Source organism: Leptonychotes weddellii, chromosome 1, assembly GCF_054177405.1.
Source record: "Leptonychotes weddellii isolate Sample4059 chromosome 1, ASM5417740v2, whole genome shotgun sequence".
Lineage (NCBI taxonomy): Eukaryota > Metazoa > Chordata > Mammalia > Carnivora > Phocidae > Leptonychotes > Leptonychotes weddellii.
The window spans coordinates 119865459-119888081 of NC_138369.1; the positions used below are offsets into that span (position 1 = coordinate 119865459).

The following is a 22623-nucleotide window of genomic DNA, read 5'->3' on the forward strand; positions in this document are numbered from 1 at the left end:
AACTTAGGAAAGTGACTGCTGTTTTTTGTTTTTAATATTTTTATTTATTTATTTGAGAGAGAGAGATAGTGAGAGAGAGCATGAGCGGGGGGGGGGGGTAGAGGGAGAAGCAGACTCCCCACTGAGCAGGGAGCCTGACGCGGGGCTTGATCCCAGGACCCTGAGACCATGACCTGAGCCGAAGGCAGACGCTCAACCAAATGAGCTACCCAGGTGCCCCAGGAAAGTGACTGGCTTTAAGAAAATAATTTTTTGTCCTTAAAAAAAGGAATAATTTCACAGTTCCTTTATTTTAAAAAAGAAGTCAAGCTTCTCTAAATCTATGTAATGACATTTCTCATCCTCACTGCCGGGAAGCATTACAGCAGTCTCCCAGTTGGCCCGTTTTCTGAAGGTACTCCCTCCTCTCCCATCTATCCCTCCCTGGCTGCCGGTGACTTTCTAAAACACAAGTATGACTGGTTACTCCTGCCTGTTTAGACTCCTGTCACCACATCCAAATTCCCTTTCACGACCCTGTTACTGCCTCCCTCCCCACCTCTTCATCTTGCCACACCAAACTGCCCAAACTTTGTGCACTTATCCCTTCATCAAAAGCAATTGGTTACACCTGCAGTTTATATGCATGCCTTCAATGCCTTCATCAATCTACCTTAAAAACAAGAGTAAAGAATCTGCCTAATACAGATACCTCTGTAAGTGGAATTATACAATATTCGTCTTTTTGTGTTCGGCTTATTATAGTTCACATAATGTTTTCAAGGTTCATCCATGCTGCAGCATGTATCAAAATTTTATGCTCTGCACTGATTTTTATTTTTATTTTAAAAGATTTTATTTATTTACTTGAGAGAGAGAGAGAGCACGAGCCGAGGGAGAGGGAGAAGCAGACTCCCCTCTGAGCAGGAAGTCCTACATGGGGCTCGATCCCAGGACCCTGAATTCGTGACCTGAGCTGAAGGCTTAACCGACTGAGCCACCCAGGTGCCCCTCTGTACTGCTTATTAAAGTTAATCTGTTAGTGTGCTCACTTGGGAAGTACCCATACTAAAGTTAATCTGTTAGGGTCTTATATTTATTTTCTTATAACTTTTTTCACATGAAGGAATGTTTTCAATATATCCCCACACTTAAGAGAATCCACTCAGACTTATACTAGTCAAGTTAATTAGATCTAGATCAGCGGGTTGGGGGAAGGGGGAATGCGGAGTTATGTTTATTGGTACAGAGTTTCTGTTTGGGATGATGAAAAAGTTCCGAAAACAGATAGTGGTGATGGTGGTATAACACGGCCAGTGGACTTACTGCAGCTGAACGATACACTTAAAAATGGCTAAAATGGCAAATCTTGTTACATACATTTCACCACAGGGGGGGGGGAACTATGGGAGAAAAGAGCAATGCAAAGAAACAATGTAAAATTTTCTACAAGACAACTAGTCTGGACTCTTCAAAATGTCAATGTCATTAAAAAATCTAAAAACTGCAGAATTGCTCTAGATTTAAAGAGAATAAAGAGATCCAACAACCATGGGGGATAAAGGGACAAGAATAAATAGGGCAGTCAGGAGCAGGGTTTTGATCTTTTTCTTTTTCATTTTAATCGAAAGCAGAGTAAGACCCACAGTCAAGCAGAGAGTGCCCTTTAATGGAGATACACAGGCTCTTTCCCAGTGGCTTCAGGATTTAGGAATTCAGAATTACCCACTCTCAAAATTCAAGGAAGGTAAGCATTCTGGGTGAGAAAAGGAAAGAAGCTCAGCCTCCATGCTACCAGGAAACGGGTAATATAGCCCGACAGCCATCTTGGGAATGGGCTGGGGAACTTGGCTATTTTGATTCTATACTCTGGTTAATTGGTGATTATAGCATACATGTCTAGACTATCAAATCTTAAAGAACTACAAAACAAATATATTTAACCCCAGTTCATCTAATTCTAATGGACTTAATTGACAGTATATGGAGTTTTTCAACATCTAAGTACCTCAGAATACTTTTTATGAATGTTATTATCTTTGTACTGTAGATGCCCAGAAGAAATAGAAAGTTCCAACTTGAGTCAATTTCAGATAAACGAGATGTCCATTGTTAGGAATTTCAATTACCTGGCAGAAATACTTTGTATGGTAGAATTTGTAGCTTAGAATAAGTGGCCAACCATTTGGGGAAATACAATCATATTTAATTGTCATGGAATTTCTGTGATTCTGAAGAACTATTTTACCTGTATTTAGCGGGGGGGGGGGGGGAGAAGTAAAATACATGCTTGCATATGCAGAGGATGATGGCATAGTTTTTCAGGCATATGGTAATTAGCCACAAGTCTAATCAGCCACCTTGGGAATTCTAGCCCAAGCCTTGACCATGATGAGGGCTTAAGTGGAGAACAAAATTCACAAATTGTGGGAATACAGCCCATGAGACCTCAGGTTCCATTTGAAAATTAGGCCGTCTAGGGACTGGAGGATCCCCAGGTAAACTGTGGACAAGAGAGGTAATCTAGGAAGTAAAGAGGATCCTATGATAGAGTCCTTTGGTGTTCTATGAGGGATTCTACCTAACTAGGTCCCATCTGTTTCCACAGCAATTCTGGGTGCCATCAGATTACACACAGTCCCACTTTGGAGGGAAATTAGAGCACCACGAAATGTGCATTCTCTGTAAAGAGTGGCAAGTATGTTAACCAACTCCAAGGACTGTGGCAAAGCCAAGACTAAAACCACCATGGTTTTTGTGTCGCCCTCCCTCACCAGATAGTGCCTCAGTCAGATTCCACTGTATTCCATGCACTCATTAGTATGTGTTCAAAACTTAAACTTAATTGGGATTTCATCAAGATAAAAAGCTTCTGCACAGCAAAGGAAACAGTCAATAAAACCAAAAGAGAACAGACAGAATGGGAGAAGATATTTGCAAATGACATATCAGATAAAGGGCTAGTATCCAAAATCTATAAAGAACTTATTAAACTCAACTCCCAAAGAACAAATAATCCAATCAAGAAATGGGCAGAAGACATGAACAGACATTTCTCCAAAGAAGACATCCAAATGGCCAATAGACACTGAAAAAATGCTCCACATCACTTGGCATCAGGGAAATACAAATCAAAACCACAATGAGATACCACCTCACACCAGTCAGAATGGCTAAAATTAACAAGTTAGGAAACAACAGATGTTGGTGAGGATACGGAGAAAGGGGAACCCTCTTACACTGCTGGTGGGAATGCAAGCTGGTGCAGCCACTCTGGAAAACAGTATGGAGGTTCCTCAAAAAGTTGAAAATAGAGCTACCATACGATCCAGCAATTGCACTACTGGGTATTTACCCTAAAGATACAAATGTAGGGATCCAAAGGGGTACACGCACCCTGATGTTTATAGCAGCAATGTCCACAATAGCCAAACAATGGAAAGAGCCCAGATGTCCATCCACAGATGAATGGATAAAGAAGATGGGGTGTGTATATATACACAATGGAATATTACGCAGCCATCAAAAAAAGAAATCTTGCCATTTGCAACGATGTGGATGGAACTAGAGGGTATTACGCTAAGCAAAATAAGTCAATCAAAGACAATTATCATATGATCTCACTGATATGTGAAATTTAAGAAACAAGGCAGAGGATCATAGGGGAAGAGAGGAAAAAATGAAACAAGATGAAACCAGACAGGGAGACAAACCATAAAAGACTCTTAATCATAGGAAACAAACTGAGGGTTGCCGGATGGAAGGGGGGTGGAGGGATGGGGTAACTGGGTGATGGACACTGGGGAGGGTATGTGTTGTAATGAGCACTGGGTATTATATAAGACTGATGAATCACAGACCTGTATCCCTGAAACAAATAATACATCATATGTTAATTAACTGAATTTAAATAAAAATTTAAAAAAACCCTTAAACTTAAAACTTCTGGACAGTCTGTACAAAAGATATTCAGTGCTAAATTGAACTAGGACCTAGGGCTGCTCAGGGAAGCAAATGAATCACCAGTGATTGCCAAGTCCAATCCTCTAGTCAACTGTCACTTAAATCCTCTCCCCAAATCCCTCTTTTCTGTCTGTCTCTCTTTCTCTCTTTCTCAAACACACACACACACACACACACAGGCAGGGCACAGAAAATGATTAGGAGTCAACTAAACAAATTGTTTAGTCAATTTCTTTGTTACAAAATTATGAAGAACAATTGCCTTTGCCTCTATGGGATCTAAAATAAATGTATTATAACAGTTATTAGAAAACTTAATGTTTTTAATATATAAACCGCTGAAAAAAATGAACAAAAAGAGGTTTTGGGATTTTTTAGGAAGAAAAATTATGTGATCAAAGTCTTTGTGAATTAATATTAGCAGTACTATGGGCCAAATCATAAAAGGATTAAATTAGATATTATTGTGGTAACCTATTGTAAAGGGTTTTAAGCCAGCAGAACTACAGTTAAAAACCTGGTAACTTCCTTTGCTCTATAAACTCAGGTCCACAAAACCATAAATCCTCAAGCAGCCCTAACATACTCATGCTTCCTGCACATTCAGGGTCAGGAGCTCATGAAAGTCCACTGCTTCAATGCGACAGAAAAGACATCAGTGAATATGATAAGCAGTAGCCTGAGACTTTGTAACTTACTTAACCTCCTACACCCTCTCAGACAGTTTACTAGCTTATAAAAAGGCCTTGACTTTTTAAGAAGTTGCTAACACAATTCCAGATTTCCCTTTTGAGGAAAGCACCAGGGATTCTTAATTGTTGCTGAAAGAGGGAGAAGGCAAAAGAGAAAAGTCAATGGGATGATTTATGATGATTAGACGTTCATGAGAAGACCAGCCAGACTGCTACTCCTGGGCAAGATGGTGAAGTAATTCCCCTATTGGGAAGGGGTACAGTGAGTATAATTTGCATTAAAAGACCATTAAGTTTCATTCCAATTGCAGGATTCTATAAATCCTTTGGAAAGTGTAAGAGGAAGGTTAAAATAATCTCCTGTTAAAAGGAATCAGTATGGGGGCGCCTGGCTGGCTCGGCTGGTGAGCATGCAACTCTTGATCTCGGGGTTGCGGGTTCGAGCCCCAAGTTGGGCGTAGAGATTACTTAAAAAATAAAATCTTAAAAAAAAAAAAAAAAAAGGAACTAGCATGCTTGACTTTGTAGACTGAAATGACCATATACTGTTCTAGCAAAGTAGATAACCAGATTTCTCAGAGATTCAATATTTTAGCTCTTTAAAAAGGAAGTATCTAAAACTTTCTCTTTTTTGATTCATATTCGGTTTTTGGCAAAGGGCTCCTTTTACCAGAATAGCGGTAAATAGGAGAACTATTTGAACCGAAGACAAAAAAAAAATCTAAATAATAATTTGGGGAAGAAATTGATATTTTTCTTTGCCAAAAACTTCTTCAGGAAATTAAAAAGAAAATAAAAAATGCTTACAGGAAAAGTGTGACCACTCTTATCAAGGTTTGTATACAATTTCCTACAAATAATACCACCTTTCCCATCCACCATCCCCCTCCTTAATTCATTTTGTGACATGACAAAGAAATAGTTTGAGCTCTGGTGTGACCAAAACTTCTCCATGTGCTTCACTTAACACTATCTCTTCCCCATCCAAGTTATTTTATTTAATGAAGTCTAATAAAGTTTTCAAAGGTACACCCAAAACATTCATCACAGTTTTGTTTTTTTTTTTAAAAGATTTTATTTATTTATTTACTTGAGAGAGAGAGAGAAACAGCATGAGAGGGGATAGGGTCAGAGGGAGAAGCAGGCTCTCCGCCGAGCCAGGAGCCCGATGTGGGACTCGATCCCCGGACTCCGGGATCATGACCTGAGCCGAAGGCAGTCGCTTAACCAACTGAGCCACCCAGGCGCCCCATCACAGTGTTTTTAGCAGGAAGCTTTCCCCAAACCACCACCACTGCTTAAGTTCATGTATCCTAAGCATCTCATTTTAAGCCTTACCACTCCCACAGGAAGTGGGCATTGTTATCCCCATTTTTCAAATCCATAAACTGAGAAGTTGATGAGTCCCCTGGCCTGCATCTCACAGGTAGGGAGTGATATTTTTGACATAGGCTCTGCAAGTTTAAATCTTTTTTCTTAAAATGTCACTTTGGAATTGTCAATTCACCAATAGCAAAATTTACACTTTATGTATAGATTTCAGTTCAATGAATTTTGGACAAGATATGCCCTTTCAGGCAAATTCTAGGAAAATGGGTCTTAGGAATAGACTTCTAGCCTTTCCCTCTCAGTGTCAACCTCATTGTAGACTCTGACCAAAAACACCTCCTCCAGGAAGGGTCATTTTGGAAACTTCACCATTGCGGCTCACTTGTTGCTCCTCAAAAGAATTCGCTTACATATAAATGCCCTTGGCGGCGGGTGGCGGATAAAGACTTTCTTCCCCAGGTCAGCTGACTCCTGGTTGACAGTCAGCTCTTCTGGAGAAGGGCTGGGAGCTGGACACACCTGCAAAGGCCTGAGGGGGGAATGATCTGCCTCACAGTTTTGCTTAGTACCACTGGCCTCAACCAGGGCTGTGCTGAGCCTCATGATAAAGTTTGAGACCTCTCTCCCAAATACAACTGCTGTACGGGGAAAGGTGGAGTAGATCCCAGACACATGGATTAAGTCCTCAGAAGACTAGAACATTTATGTGTGCCAAAGTACAAACATGCATTTGGATTCAGGGCGGTGAGATTTTGAGAGGTAAGGCTGAGTCTTTGTGAACCAAAAATCTGCACACCAACTTCCAGCTTTTTAAGATCTAAGCAGAGTAAGAACTGAAAGGATTTTCTTTAATGTTTTTATTCTGCTGTGATGAAGGTTCCAGTTAACAAAACCAAACTGTGTTTCTACAGAAGTGATTAGTTACTCTTTACAAGGCCCTCAACTCATTATCTGTAATTAAGACTAACCAGGGTACAAACACATATTTAGACATCATAATTTGAGCCAAGATAAATGATACACATAAATTCGATGCAAGACAAGTTATGATCCGAGTATATAAATGTTTGCCTTGTGTGGTGTATGGTAAACACAAAATCATCTTTGTAAAGGCAAAGAGAGCCACATGCCTAGTCACCCACACTTATGCCATCCTTCCAGCATCTCTTCAACCCATTTTCAAATAATTGTTTCTTTAGTTTTCCAAAGAGCACACAAATCTGTCCCCCTCCTTCCCTCCTCCCTTCCTTCCTACCTGGGCCTTCTTCATTTTTTCCCTTCTCAGCCCAAGTCTAGAGCACAGCAGGTGCTCAGCAATCATCAAATTCACCAGAAGCATTTGTTGCTGACAGCTGGCTTCTTTTTCCTGGCCCACTCCATCCCATACTCTGTCTTCCAACTATAAGAACATGTGCTTATTGAAGACACTGACTGGTCTTCAACCAAACCAATTTCTTTGACTCTAATTTATGCTCATCAGCTCAATGCAATAGGCTGCTGACTGAAAAATATAGAAGATATTTCCTAGCACAGTAGCCACTACACACATTTCCTGTGATTAGATGTCGTGACTCATGTAAAGGTGGTGTTTCCTGGGAACCCTTAAGACAAGAAGTACATCAGCACGCCTTGACTTACTGAAGAAAGAGTTTCACAATGAACACAAAAATTCAAGCCAGAAGCTATGAGTCCTCAATGTCTGGGAATGAGTGATAAACCAACAACACTTTACTTCTGAAAAGAAGGAATTATTCCCAGCAGTTATAGAACACTTTGATCTTATTCATTATAGTCATGATGATGACTGAGAAAAATTAAATGCATCTCTACTATAGCCCTGAATCCCAATAAGCAGAGAAAGGTAGGAGAGGGTTAGCCAAATCACATACCCCTCCCTCACAAAGGAACTCCTTCCCTTTGCTGTGCACATCAAGTAGTATTCACCATCTCACACAAGAGTAACATCTTACCTATACTGGATTGTAAACAACCTAAGCCACATATACCCAAATGTTCTGACAGGAGATTAAATATAGGACATTTTATCTGATTTTGGAGAACAGAATGATTTCTAAGATTAAACTTAAAACTTTTCCAAATTCATTGAGCAAATGTTCCCTAAACACCTGTTATATGCCAAGCACTTGGCTTAGGTTCTGGGGTATATTAGTAAACAAAACAAAAAGGTCCTCAGGCTGCTTATATTCTAGGGAGTAAAAAAGACAGGACAATATTGACTTCAGCAACCCTTAGAACTCTCAACTTAATGTCAATAGAACAAAAGAAAGTACTTCAGAGTTGGTGCCTTGATCTCATTAAATACTGAAGGAAAAAGGCTATCCCTGCTTTTTGCTAGCCTAAATTAGGTTTTGGCTAGAAGTGAACCAAGTATCTTTAAACACCTATTTCTGCACAGTATTCTTATAATGTAATTGCAGCTAGCAAATAGCATCGCAGAGTCCTTGTTTCCAAGGGCCATGGAGAAGTTAAGGTTGGGGTAGATACTCCCAGGTGTAAGAGTGGGACAGGTGCATTGCCACAAAGGGGTTTTGGAGAAGCTTTCCTCCCTACCCAGGGCCTGTCCTTGGCACTGGACCCCCTAAGGCTTTCTCTGCTATACAAAGGGGTACTCTGGAGAGAATAGAAAAGACCATGGGAAAAGTTATTTATCAAAATTGGGAAAGGAGTCAGAAAAACAACTTTTCACACAATGCCAATGGAAAGATAAGAGCAGTTCACTGGATGCAAAGAAAAAAAATCAGTGACCAACTGGTATCTCCTAAGGTGCGATGAAAAAAGAGAGAAAAATCACTAGCTCTTAAAGTTAATGTTACATGATTTGAGTACAATGCAATTCACTTTTTAAAAAAGATTTCATTTATTTATTTTAGAGAGAGAGAGAGAAAGAGAGCGAGCACAGGCAGGGCGGGGCAGGAAGAAAGGAAGAGAAAGAATCTCAAGCTGGCTCCGCACTGAGCGTGGAGCCCGACACAGGGCTTGATCTCACAACCCTGAGACCACGACCTGAACTGAAATCAAGAGTCCAATTCTTGACTGACTGACCTACCCAGGCGCCCTGATATTTGCTTTTTAAAACCTCAAATAGTCAGCTTTAAAAACATGAATGAACCAGGGAAAGAGTATATAAATTGTTCTTATTTTTAAAAAGGATTTATCATCTAGGGGTACCTGGGTGGTGCAGTTGATTAAGCAGCTGACTCTTGGTTTTGGCTCAGATCATGATCTCAGGGTTGTGAGATCAAGCCCACGTTCAGGCTCCGCACTCAGCAGAGAGTTTGCTTAAGACTCTCTCTCCCTCTCCCTCCACCCCCCACCCCCACTCTCTCTTTCTCTCTCTCTAAAATAAATATTTTTTTTTTAAAAAAAGGATTCATCTTCTTAATGAGGATTCATTTTCTGATTCCTTTACATCAGTTCTGAAATGAAGCAAATAAGCAGGGAGATAACTTCAGATATGCAAATTTGATTTATAACCAATTTTGGAAGACTAGACTTTTACACAGAGAAGTTTTCCCAGGGTACTAATAGAAATGCAAGGTTCATGAACTGTATCCTTCTGCATCTATGCACATCCTACCCCTACTGCTGTACATCCACAGCTTCTAACCTGGTGGCATGTACACAGCAGGCACTCCATAAATTTGATGAATGAATCAATGGACATGACAGGGTTAACATCTCTGGTGCTTAAACACAGAATTCCTTCCAGCTGCTGATTCACAGTCTCTTCTGAGTTCCCTGTCTTACAAAGACTGTAAACAGAGCATCTGTCTCAGTTGGTTCCTGACTTTTCATCACTTCCTCTTAAGCCAGCACCATTGGCTGGGTGGGCCCCAGCACAATCCATCAATGGGAAGTTGCAGAGAGAAGTCAACACCTGGCCTGAATAAAGGTGAACAACCTACCTGGCTCAGCAGGTGGCCATAAGAGGTCCTGCTACCACAGCTTCAAATTCCTTTTCCCATCTCTTTCCCCTCCCCTGGATGCAGCACAGGGCTGCTCCCTACTTCGGGAAGCTCCTTCTCTTTTTGCCTGGGGCCAGGTTCTCAGCAACATGATTGGGGGAGGGAGGAGGGTTCAGCGCTGCCCTCCCCTCTGCTGTTCATAGAGTCCCAGTCTCCTTAGTTTTGTGATGAGCAACTGCCCTCTCCTCTTAATTGTCCCTTGCCAAACCCCAAGGAATTATGAGAAAGTACTCTGTAAACTGCAATGCTCCCTACAAATGTGGGCAGGATTATTTTGATAGATGCACAGCAACCTCAAACTGCGCTTGCATCTCTCATTCCCAGCTTTGGTTCTGATGTACCCAGGAGAGCTGGTTTTCCTATGAAATGTGAGTGAATTTGACTTCATCTGATGAGTCACAACCATGTCATTCAACAGAGGGCACTGCATGGAGGCAGCACTGAACCAAGGAAGATGCTACTGAAATTATATGGAGCCACCTGAGGAGTCAGGCTAAAAATCCATTTCAGGATAATTTTAGAAGCTGAGGAGTACAACTGGCAAACTGAAGGATTATGCTTCTTCATTTAAGAGCACCTTGATTATTATGCTTAAGTGAGAGTACTTTTGTTCCTTGGTGGGAAACAGAGAACTTGTAATATCCACTAGAAACTTGTGGAAATGCAAACACTTTATCGAATGTCTGTAAGCAAAAGAAAAGGCCCTGATTTCTTAAGAGAAATACGATTTAAGAAAAAATATAAATTTAAATCTATTCCCTGGATTTTCTAACTCTGTGATTCTCCCCACCCCTAATAAAACATTCCGTTACCAAAGGTTACCATTATTTCAACAACAGGGCAGCTGAGTGGAAGGCATGCCCAGCTGAGTATGAATCCCGCTCCCCTTTGGACACGTTGTCAGACAGATGTTGAGGCTAGTCCTTTAACCTCTCTGGTTAATGCCTCAGAACTGGAGGCAGTTAGACAAGATGACAGACCAGATGCTTTCCCAAACTAAAATGCACTTCATTTTAGCAGCAAAACAAAACTGTCACAAAGAGAAGGTTAAGAAGCAGAAGAGGTATCTCCATGGACCTAAGCTACAAAGAGAACTGGGAAAAAAAAAACCCAAAAACCAAAAAACCAATTCAGCAAAGCTTGCATATTGTTTTGAACAAACCAATAAATAAGATAGATGACACAGTCCATAGTATTTTATAATAGGATGGCTTACAATCCAAAAATAGTGGGTTTTTCCCTCCATTTTTAAAATTTAAATTCAATTAATTAACATATAATGTATAATTGGTTTCAGAGGTAGAGGTCAGTGATTCCTCAGTCTTATATAATACCCAGTGCTCATTATATCACATGCCCTCCTTAATGCTCATCACCCAGTTACCCCATTCCTCTACTTCCCTCCCCTCCAGCAACCCTCAGGTTTGTTTCCTATGCTTAAGAGTCTCTTATAGTTTGTCTCCCTCTCTGTTTTGTCTTTATTTTTCCCTCTCTTCTCTTATGATCCTCTGTTTTGTTTCTTGAATTCCACATGAGATTATATAATTGTCTTTCTCTGATTGATTTATTTTGTTTAGCATAATACCTCCTAGTTCCATCTACATCGTTGCAGATGATAAGATTTCATTTTTTTGATGGCTGAGTAGTATTCCAAAAATAGTGGGTTTTGACTCTATTTGTACCATGACCCATCCCAACAGCCACAATTTATCCCATTTATTCCCTTTTCTACCTGATTACAGAAGCTTTATGTTTACACCTTCACTACCGTCAGGGTTACTCTTGCACAATCTCTGGTACCTGGATTTTGAAGGTGTGATGTTATTTCATGAAATTTACTATGAATGGAGGGTATGGCACAGCTAAGTAGGAGCTCGTCCACATCCTATAGGTATATGTAGGTCTTGGCATGGGACTGTGAATAAGGAGACTATAATTGCCTCCAAGGAATTCCACTGATGTCAGAAATCACCAGATCAAAGCCTATGTTTCCACTACACAGAAACAGCTCTGGCCCATAATTCAGATGTTGGTTAATTAGTATTGTAGTGATACTCTGCTTGTTATTGCAACTTTGATCTAAATAGTTCTTTAAAGCCCACATTCACATTTTTAAAGTAACATGCTTTAGCAGTAGGTGAAACTTAAGGCATAGCATATTTATTCAAAAAGCAGCAATGTTCAGCCTGATTTAATAAAAATACCACTAGATAATTGTCAAAGGCTCTTTCCACCAACAAGGGTCTAGGTAACAGGTGATTAAGAAAGACTTCAAAGGCAGGGGTCAGAGGGTGAAAGGGTGTGGGGAGACATCAGGAGGAAAGTGTTCATAGGATAGAATTCTTCTCAGTGACTTCTATACAGCAGTCCTGCAGATTTCAGCAAATCTGAACATTTACATCTACCACTTAACTGGTTTCTTTCAAACGAACGTACTTTTATTTTTTTCTAAAGATTTTATTTATTTGAGAGAGAGACAGGGAGAGCACAAAGGGAGAGAGAGAGGGTGAAGCAGACTCCCCTGAGCAGGGAGCCCGACGTGGGGCTTGATCCCAGGACCCCAGGATCAAGACCTGAGCAGACACTTAACCAACTGAGCCACCCAGGTGCCCCAAATACTATATCGTCTTTGCACAAAGTTCAAAAGATACCAAAAGGTATAGTATAACAATTCCCTTCTGTACTTATGCCCTCTTATTCTTGATACTAGTTTAAAAAAAAATCATTCCAGAGTGTTCTATACATAAGCATGTATGTATATATTCTCCCCACCAAATAAAAATGTTAGTGCTCTGTTTATGTTTTCACTTGAAGATTATTTCATACTCATACACATAGAGTTGTATTATTCTTTTTGATAAGTGCATAATACTCAATTTTATGAAAGTACCATAATTAACTTAACTGGTCTCCTTTCTTTTTCTTAAAGATTTTATTTATTCATTTGAGAGAGAGAGAGATAGAGCACATGCAGGGGGAGACGCAGGGAGAGAGGGAGAAGCAGACTCCCCGCTGAGCAGGGAGCCTGATGCGGGACTTGATCCCAGGACCCTGGGATCATGACCTGAGCTGAAGGTAGACGCTTAACCATCTGAGCCACTCAGGTACCCCATGGTCTCCTGATGGACATATAATGTTTCTATTCTTTTGCTATTTCAAAACAAACCAACAACAAAAACCCAAATGCTGTAATATCTATCTATCTATCTATCTATCTATCTATCTATCTATCTACTAATTTTGCACATGTGTGGCTATATCTTGGAAGATGAGCCCCTAGAAATGGAATCACTGGGTTAAAGGGCTTGCATTTATAATGTTAAAATACAAATGCAACATAATGTTGTTTCTTCACACATCTGAAAACATAGTTATCAAATTTTTTATTTCTGCCTATTCACAGGTGAAAAGTATTATCTTACTTGTATTTTAATTACAAATGAGGTTGATCATTCTTCATATGTTCAAGAACCTCCCTCACTTCACCCATCCTGGGAAACTTGACATAATTCTTTTTTTTTAATTAAGATTTATTTATTTATGGGGGGGCCGAGGGAGAGAATCTTCAAACAGACTCCCCACTAAGCATGGAGCCTGACGCGGGGCTCAATCTCATGACCCCTGAGATCATGACCTGAGCTAAAACCAAGAGTTGGGGTGTTTAACCAACTAAGCCACCCAGGTGCCCCAGAAACTTGACAGAATTCTTCCCCACTTTTCTTCAGTATTCTAGGAGGTGACTTCTGGATTTGATTAATCTCACTAATTTCATTTATTTGACAAACACTTGCTGAGTATTTACTATGCTGGACACCAGAGAGACCAGGTGAAAAGCCTGTCCTCTCCCAGGAGGAACTCACAGTCTGGTTGGGAAGACAGTCACATACACAGTGAGTGCACCCTATAGCCAAGACAGGCTTGCATCACCCTGGAGGGGGCCAGGGTGGAACCCAGCAAAGGCCCCCAGAGACACCTCAGCCGAGTCCTGAGCAGTAGGAGACAGAATGGGCCAGGTGAACAAAGGTAAGCAGTCCAGAAGCAAGGTCAAAAGTGGAGAAGAGTCCAGAAAGGCCTTCCATGTCAAGGGAATGAGGTACATAAAAGCATGGTGGCCAGGTCATTTAGTTTGAGAGGAGCAAAGAATACTTCCAGGGTAGGTCAAGAGAGCAGGCTGGAGAGGTTGGCAGGAACTGGATCAAGAAAAGCTTCCTATTTCCTGAGTTGAGCCATGCAAATGTTAAACCTTTCACCAAGACCCGGAAACAAAACATCAGGCCCTTTGCAGGGTCAGTTGAACACCAGGTGAAACACTGGAGACACATAAACATAGCCATCAGCATTAACCTTCTTTTCAGAACCTGTTTTCTTCTTTCTTCTTCTTCTTCTTCTTTTTTTTTTTTTAAGATTTTATTCATTTATTTGACAGCAAGAGAGACAGACAGAGAGCACAAGCAGGGGGAGCAGCAGAGGGAGAGGGAGAAGCAGGCTCTCCACTGAGCAGGGAGCCCAATGCGGGGCTCAATCCCAGGACGCTGAGATCACGACCTGAGCTGAAGGCAGAAACTTAACAGACTGAGCCACCCAGGCGCCCCTCTTCTTTCTTCTTACTGACCTCCTTCCTCAAAGAAAAGAGCCTTGTGGCTCTGAAAATTTGGGTACGAGCATAATTCTACCCTTTCCTGTGGCTGTGTGCACACCACTATTGGGGAATTCCTCTGACTATTCCTCATTTCTCCTTGACATGGGGCTGCCAGGTACATTTAACCAACAAATTAAGTGCCTCTTTAACTTAAAACAAAAGCATCTCACCAACTACCACTGTAATACTCTTTTGTCTCCAGCAGGTATTTACCACACCTATTGAAGAGTACAACAGATAAATCCATTAAAAATACTAAGAGTCTTGGGGCGCCTGGGTGGCTCAGTCGGTTAAGCGACTGCCTTCGGCTCAGGTCATGATCCTGGAGTCCCAGGATCGAGTCCCGCATCGGGCTCCCTGCTCGGCAGGGAGTCTGCTTCTCCCTCTGACCCTCCCCCCTCTCATGTGCTTGCTCTCTCTCATTCTCTCTCTCAAATAAATAAATAAAATCTTTAAAAAAAAAAAAAAAATACTAAGAGTCTTAGGTTAGTGAAAGCCATGATTAAACAACATGATTGATTTTTTTTAAACAAATGCACAAGAACTTCTATTTTTTTTAAATCCATGTAAATAATGCCTCCATCAAAGTAAGGCCCACAGAAGACTATTTACTTATTCCAGTAATGATTCTTCCGCCCAACATATTTTTGGATTTTTAAAATTGGTATCTTCTCTTTAGCAGCTATCTAATGAACACTGATCTAGCTGATCTGCCTTTGGTCTGTAGTGCAATCTTACAAACCTGCTGTGTGCTGAAGCAGAATATGCCTCTATTCCTTCCTCTCTTTCTATATTCAACAGAAACAGAACTCAGAGGTCTCTCCTTATGTCTCTGCTAACAGCACAGAGCACAGATCTCTAGGGATTAGGCTGCCTTACTATGTAGGGTTCCTTAGATGCCAGGACTGGGAGGCTGGCCACCATATCCATGCCATCAACCTATCCTCATGGGGGATTCACCTCCTACTTTCCTTCCGGGAGGGTGGAGAGGAGCAGCACCAGGGAGAACACCGTTGGCTGTCCTGAGCTCCCTGGTCTGGTTAAAGAGAAGGTATTGACTCAGTCAGGCTGGTGCATGGCGAAGCCAACCCCAACAGTGCTGGCTGTTCTTCAGGATGGGGGCGGGGGACGTTCTTCATTTCCAGGTATTGTGTGGTGACCATCAGGTGCCAGGATCAAAATTTCACCTTCGCTGGGGGGAGGGTGCCTATCCTGGCAAGGTCAGTACTCCCACAGCCTTCTTTGTTGCACTTATCACAACCCTCTATTTACATCTCTACTGCCCAGCCAGACTCTGCTCCCTGTGATTTCTTCATCCCACCAGCTAGCACTTTCCATGCTCGAGGGATGACTGTAAACAAGTGAGCAGATAGCAGGAGTAGCCGCCCTGTAAGCCCATGTCATCGGGCCTCTCAATTCATCCCATTTTCGTCAGGCCAGGTCACTGGAATGAGGAGAGGCCACTCTGTCTCTGACCAGGTTCCTTGCTGCCCTTTGAGGGTCAGAGAGCCCTGAGAGAAAGCTCATTCCCTCAGGGCTTGAGACCCCAGTTTATTGGGAGGTCATAGGCAGAGAGGTGAGGCACCAGGACTGCTGAGCATGAGGCCACCACCTCGATATGTGACTGTGGCAGGCTACTTCATTTCTTGGGGCCAGATGGCCTTTTTCTACAAACCTGCTCAGTGTCAAGAATTCTCTAGTCCTGCCTGCCGCCTTCCCTCAAGGACACAACAGATGTCTCTTCCACCCATAGAAATCTGTACAAGAACTAAGTTGTCCAGGCAAAACAAAACAAAACAAAACAAAACAAAACAAAAAACAACCTTTGAAGGAAGAATTTCTATGCTGTGAGTGGTTTATTCTGAGAATAGGACTCAGAGAAGTCTTAGAAATCTTCATTCAATGACACAGATAGACAGACTTTAATCTGTGAGCCAAGAAAAATGGTTTGTAAAGGCTAGAAGAAAAGAACCCCATGGCTAAGAACTTGTAAAAACATCTGTAACAAACAAAAGTTCTAAAGGGAAGACTGTGAATCAGCAGGATCACAGGAGGTGGAGAGTGAGCTTTGAAATGGCAGAGAATTAACCAGCTAAAGGGCAAATGGTGCAGAATGGGACTGTGGGAGGTGACACACACAGACCCAAGCAGCACCGGCCGCGGACAAGTAGACACATTTTCATCCCAGGCCCACACCAATGGCCACAGCCTCATCTACCACACCAGTATTTTCCACATGGGAAGGAGGGACTACTGAGATTCATTAGAGATTGTAAGGCCAAAAGCTCCGGTCTTGGGAGGTAGAAAAGGAAGTGAGAATGAACAGGAATTACATTTTCCATTCCTTTCACTGACAGTTTTGCACAAGTTGTAAATGCAAAGGGGTGATGTAGATAGAAGGCTCCCACTACAGTCTCTGCCTTCCAGGAACCAGTCCGGGAGGCAAGGAAGACAGGACACCAAAACCTACCATCCGAGGTACTGTCAAGGATAAACCTGGTGCAGCCTTCACCGCTGCAAAGCATTTTTACACACGCCCCCTCATTTGAGTCTCACACTGGCCAGCAGGCCGGCAGAGAATGTAAGTAACTTGCCCAAGGTCCCTCAGCTGTGATGGGATAGGGTCAGTTATAGAAATTTCACAGATATTACTGTAAGAACTATAAGAGAGACTGTGGACTCACAGGCATTCCAAGGACAACAACAGTGCCTATGTGAGGGACAGGCATTGTGTGGGGTACCCTACGAACACTAGACACAGTGCCTAAAAGAGCCCCACACTGCCACTGACCCAGACAGTCAATACCTGGCTCCTATCTTGCATGAATGAAGGTGAAGTATTAACTGCTTGCACTTTGCACTTGGAGAATCTAAGGTGAAGCCAGGAATCTGAACACAGATCTGACGCCCACATCACTAGTCCTTCCATTCTGGTAGTGTTTTTAGGTGGCACACGAGACATACATAGTTCCATGTGATGACTGCAGGAGGTGAGCAAATTCAGCAATAAAAACAATGTATCACATTTCACTTATTTTCTAATATTTCTTTGTACATCAAGGAAAAAGTCTCAGGCTGTGGCTGGACAGTTTTTAATACCTCATCAATACTAATCCTTCTCCCTCTTTAAAAAAGGAGCTCATGTTGAAAGGAGAACCTTTCAACAAGCAACAGTACCTAGAATTTAATAACACTTTGTTCACAGTATACTTTATTTTTTATGGTTACTTTCTATTTATTGCAAATGGTACTGGTTTTCCATTTACATAAATGATATAAAGTTTCTTTTTAAATTAAACTTACAGTAAGTTTTTTTGTTTAAGTAAGCTCTACACCCAATGTGGGGCTTGAATCATGACCCCAAGATCAAGAGTAGCATACTTTACTGACTGAGCCAGCCAAGTGCCTCTGAGTTAAGTTTTTTAAAGGGGGAATCACTTTAAAGGGCAATAAAAAAGTTAATGGTTCAGGTGGTGAAGATATGGCAGAAAACATGGAATAAGTACACTGATGGCTGAAATTTGGGACATGCTGTTCTACGTCACACTGGCCCTCAGAATACAAGTGCTTCTCCCCAGTTCCAAATTAGTACTCCTTCATGGGCAGAGTAAATAGAACAAGTAGTATTCTCTAGAACCCTCAACTCTGAGGCTGCAGGATTCCCAGTTGGACATGTCCCAGACATGATCTCTTGCATTGACTACATGAATGAATATCACATATTTAGGCTGGCAGTTAGATGAACAGGTGTGAGAAGTGGATATTAACAAGTGTTTGACTAGAGTAGGGGATCACCAAACTTGGCTGGTTGGCTACATCTAGGCTGAATCCTGTTTTTGTAAATAAAGTTTTATAGAAATGTATTGTTTACACACATATTGTCACTACAATGTCAGCATTGAGTAGCTATGACAGACTTATGCCACAAAGCCCAATACATTTACTATCTTCATCAAAAAACCCCACAAACAAACAAACAAACAAAAAACCTGACCCTTGCACTTGGGAGGGTAGGTATTGTATATCAGAGCCAATGGAGAACGTGAGTGTAGTTCAAGAGTCAAAGCAATAACTCTGCCAGAAATTAGGTCAGAAACTGCCCCCTGGAACTGGCAGATAGATAGGAAGGAAGAAATCTGAATGGAAAACTGAAGCAGAAAGAGGGGAAGAGCAAAGCCATGATGAAAACTTGACAAGCAGGGAAGATGAACAAGGGGCAAGGTCACACCAGAGATAATGGTTTTGCATCTTTTGGAGTCAAAAACCACCTCTGTGATGAGCTGTTCTGGGCTTCCCGGACCTTCCCAAGTTGCTGCCCTTTGCAACGTAAAGGAGCCACATCCTTGGGAAACCAGGGACCCCAATCATGCCTTGGCGGGTGGTATTGCGTGTGAACCATGATGATTGTGATGGTCACACATGACCTTGGGTGGGGAGAGGAAATAACAGCCTGTATTTGGGCAAGGGCCAACGGGGTACACCTAATGAGGAGACAGATGAATACTAATTTGGGATAAGTGCAGAGGCCTTATTTCTGTGGGTGAGGAGTTTGCACTAATACGGGAGGCTATGGGAGATCAACTACAGGCATTTGAGCAGGGCAGTCATTTGTAATTCCAGTTATTTGTGAGGCAGAGAGTGGGGGATGACAAGGCTCTACAATACAGTAAAATACTACCTATCTTCGGGTGACAATAATATAAAAGACAAAACGGATCGGGTCTGCTAGAATAAAAGTCTTAATAATATGTCTACACTAGTGCCTCATCTCCTTGCAAGGACATTTCTATGAGTTAAACAGAAACAAGACAGTGATGACTTTGGAGTGACCAGGAGTGCTCACTGGGGTGTAAAGGCTGGAGTACAAATAAGTGGGCTCTGTTAGAGACAAATTCAAATGAGAGAAGCAAGCTGTACTGGATCCAAGAGCCACTAGGGCATAAACTTGCAGGGGCTAGGCTGGTGGGGAAGGCGGTAATTTGTAGTTCTGCCAATTTCTGTGGTGCAAATACTCTTAGCATAGCTCATTTAAATCCACTAACATGACGTCACCAAGTGGAAGTTGGAAAGAGATGCTCATAATTGGCTCTGGTGAGCAGAACGAGCCTTCTCCAGCAAACCACCAGAAATTTAGCATGTTGTTCACAGCAGCTCTTACCTACATGATGTGAGAGGACACAGACAGGTCTCTCAGAAGGCATGCTGCTGAAGCTACTTCACCCACCCCATTGTTGAGACTGAGATTTTTCAGGTGATATTCACAAAAGGGTTCTGAAGAACCTAACTTTCAAATCTCAGAATAACTTCATTTTGCAGAAAAGGAAACCAGCTTAGAACTATAGAACTGCTCACCCTGGACTACGTGGCAGGGCTGGGAGCATGTTCTGCATGATCAGAAGCTAATTCTGAAACCAAACTGTAGACTGAGAAGGTAGTCTACAGTCAAGCCACATCAAAGTGCAGCTGATACAGCGATGGCAAATCACTCCCAGGGTAGTCTAGTTAAGGAAAAGAAAGTTCACCTACAACATCTAGAAGCTATATGTGTATGTGTACACACATGTACACACACACACACACGTGCATATGTAAGTGAGCAGAGGCCACAAAGCATTCCCAAATGCCACTTCCTATGTACCATGTACTATCAAGAGAGCAAAATAGCCCAGGTATCTTATTTGAAATAAAAAATTAATGTGTAAATTTTAACCAGTTAATATCACATCTGAAGGGATAGGCTCATACTCTTCTCCTTCCAAGTGGGTTTTTTCTTGTATCTTATTTAATTTTGTTACCTGCTCACCTCAGCTAATGAACAATACATTTTATTGGAAATGAATTCTTTCTCTAAAAACTATACTTTCATGCTGGTTTCCTTCCCACTAATAAAATGCTGTTGACAATCAAAACCTCAGGGCATGGGATGCCTGGGTGGCTCAGTTGGTTAAGCATCTGCCTTCAGCTCAGGTCATGATCCCGGGGTCCTGGGATTGAGTCCCGCATCAGGTTCCTTGCTCAGCAGGGAGCCTGCTTCTCCCTCTGCCTGCTCCCTACTTGTGCTCTCTCTCTTTCTGACAAATAAATAAAATCTTTTAAAACAACAACAACAACAACAACAACAAAACAAAAACCTTGGGAGCGTCTGGGTGGCTCAGCTGGTTGAGCATCTGACTCTAGATTTTGGCTCAGGTCATGATCTCAGCATCGTGAGATCGAGCCCCACATCGGGCTCTATGCTGGGTGTGGAGCCTACTTAAGATTCTCTCTTTCCTTGCCCTCTGCCCCTCCCCACTCCTTGCTTTCTCTCTCCTCTCACTCTCTCTCACAAAAAAAAACCCAAAACCTCAAGTAGGTCTCTCATGTACCTGACCAGGTACATCTTCCTCCCTGTCTGTCCACCACCCCCCTCACCTTCATGTGAAAAGACATGAACACCCACCTTGTGAGTTCCCTGTCATCAGGACCAACAGACCCTGGGGAGAATTTACCCACGTTAGCTTCCTTCCTGACTCTTCCTGCTTACAAAGAATGCCCCTTTGGCAAGTCAGGGCAGTCTTTCAGTCTATTTGTGAAGCGCTTTTCTTCTGGGTGGCAGATAATGCCTTCTATTTACCAATCATTCACTCACCACTAACCAGCCTCCTTGGCAGCCCTTAGAAACTTCCAGGTGGCAGTGTTTGTTTATCCCCATTTTGTAGGGGGTGAAACTGAGGCACAAGAAGAGGAAATCACTGTCAGGACATGCCACAGGAGCAAGATACAAGATAAGAGTAATGCAGCTTCATGGGTTATTTTCAAAAACTAAAGAAGGGATTGTAATAAGAACTGAATCACTTCTTATTACACTACCACCTTCCTTTACCACTTCCTTCACACTTCAACTTGAAATGAAACTTGAATGAGAGGCAACACTGACAGATTTAAGTTTTCAATTTTATGCCATTTTGTGCTTTCTGGAGGAGGTATACTGAGCTTGGAAATAGGTAACACAGTGGGAGGGTGGAGAAGAGAAGTAAAGTAAGAGGCTTGTATGATCCAGACTGGGATAAACAAACTAAGAATGATCAGTTTGGTGGAGGCTACACAGAGACTCCAGGAAATGACCCTCAGCTGTACTCAGTGTAAGTTCACTGGAAAATTATGTGGCCTCTTTACATCAGGGCTGGTTGAGTGGAGACTTCAGGCCCTATGCTGTGTAATTATGTAAATACAGCAGACCCTTGAACAACAAGGGATTAAGGGTGCTGAACCCCCACCTCATACAGTCAAAAATCTGCTTAGAACTTCTTTTTTTAAATATTTATTTATTTGAGGGGTGCCTGGGTGGCTCAGTCAGTTAAGCGTCTGCCTTCGGCTCAGGTCATCACCTCAAGGTCCTGGGATAGAGCCCCGCATCGGGCTCCCTGCTGAGCAGGGAGTCTGCTTCTCCCTCTCCCTCTGCCCCTCTCCCCGCTTGTACTCACGCACTCTCTCTCAAATAAATAAAATCTTATTTGAGAGAGGGAGAGAGAGGGCATGTGCATGTGCAGGGGAGGGGCAGAGAGAAACAACTCCATGCTGAGCGGAGAGCCAGATGCAGGGCTCCATCTAATGACCTATGATATCATGACCTGAGCTGAAACCAAGAATCACAGGCTTAACAGATGTGCCACCCAGGTGCCCCAAAAATCTGCATATAATTTTTGACTCACCAAAATTTAACTACTAATAGCTTACTGTTGAATGGAACCCTTATTGATAACATAAACAGGTGATAAACACAGATTTTGTATTTATATGTATTATACACTGTATTCTTATAATTAAGAGAAAGAAAAAATATTAAGAAAATCATAAGGAACTGAAAATACATTTACAGTACTGTAAAAAATCTGCATATAAGCATATAAACAGACCTATGAAGTTCAAACTGTTGTTAAAGGATCAGTTGTATATGTATATACATATACATCAACACACATACATTTACATATACATAATTATATATAATTATTATGTATATGTTATATATGTATGTAATTATAATTGAGTCATA

General features: G+C 41.8%; 1 protein-coding gene across 10 annotated transcripts in view; it reads right to left on the bottom strand.

Moving 5' to 3' along the window:
• The window catches only part of IGF2BP2 (insulin like growth factor 2 mRNA binding protein 2), a 163582-nt gene that overhangs the window by 52561 nt on the left and 88398 nt on the right, over positions 1-22623 (bottom strand). The window lies entirely within an intron of this gene.